Source organism: Ursus americanus, chromosome 5 (genome assembly GCF_024610735.1).
Source record: "Ursus americanus isolate L20-20 chromosome 5, mUrsAme1.1.p, whole genome shotgun sequence".
Lineage (NCBI taxonomy): Eukaryota > Metazoa > Chordata > Mammalia > Carnivora > Ursidae > Ursus > Ursus americanus.
Window position 1 is genome coordinate 85,419,815 of NC_142131.1, and position 1,220 is coordinate 85,421,034.

The window sequence follows — 1,220 nt, forward strand, 5'->3', positions numbered from 1 at the left end:
CAATTCATTAAGCCTCTGCCTTGGGAGCAGGTCAAAGTCCTATGTCAAAGTCCTATGTCCTATGCTTCTCCCTCTCCTCCCTGCTGTTTCTCTCTCTCGCTCTCTCTCAAATAAATTAATAAAATCTTAAAAAAAAAAAAAACAACTATGCCACAACCCAACATTCATCTTTCATAGTTCAGGAACATAGGTCAGTGACAATTCTCCATGGAACTTAACCCAAAGTAATTCTTTACATTGCAAAATCACTTTACACTCTGAAAGTTACCAGCTTTCTTTATCTCCTCAAAATCTTCCATGGAGTCATAATTTCTGTAGAAATCTGCATATGCCTTCTTTCTTGGCTTCAGCCACAGCAAACTATAGAAAGCTGCAACCCACAGGAATACAGTGACTGCTCTAACAATATGAAATCACAGATGCCTGGCCAGAAGGCCTCACATCTGAAGTCTCATCAACACACTGAAAGTCACAGTAGTTATTCTTCTCAACACCAACCTCAAACACAACATCCTTCCTAACTGATACAGAAATGGATGTATGACCATTACCTTGAATTCTTTAGCACACATAGTGTTTATCTCCATTTTATTTAGCTCTTTTACTGTGATTTGGTTTTGTTCTTTCATTTAGGACATATTCATCTATCTCCTCATTTTATATAAGTCTTTGTGTTTGTTTCTATGGATTAGATAGGTCAGCTATATCTCCTGGTCTTAAAATCAGTGACCGTGTGTAGAAGAGGTCCTGTGATGCCCTATAGCACAATCTCCCCAGTCACCAAAACCAGGTGTTCCAGGGGTGTCTTCTGTGTGGGCTGTGCGCACTCTCCTGTTGTAGCTGAGCAATTATTGCCTTCAGCCCAGCCAACTGCAAAATCCACTTTGCCTGCTGCGGATGCACTGGGTAGTTTGGTTCTTCTGCAACAGAGACATCTTTCTGAGGTTGCTGCAGGCTTCTTGGAGGTGGGGACAGGCATTTAGCCCAACTGTCTGCAATTAGCCTCTCTGCCACACCTGTAGACACAACAAAAGACAAATCATGCTCCCTGTACGGCCAGCTAAGGGGTCACACTGCAGGAACTGCTGATGAATGTGTTTATTTATCCCCCCTCCCCAGGGCAGGAGTCACTTCAGGGTGGCGCAGATATGGTTGGGCCATCTGTAGGGTATGGTGGAGAAGGGGCTACCTTGATAGGATTCCTGTCTTGGTTAGATGGG

The 1,220-nt window shown here is 43.4% G+C and overlaps 1 pseudogene; it reads right to left on the reverse strand.

Annotated features, from left to right (window-relative positions):
• Window positions 1-245: 245 nt before the first annotated feature.
• On the reverse strand, window positions 246-467 carry LOC148110175 (cytochrome c oxidase subunit 6C pseudogene; annotated as a pseudogene).
• Between the last annotated feature and the right edge of the window lie 753 nt (window positions 468-1,220).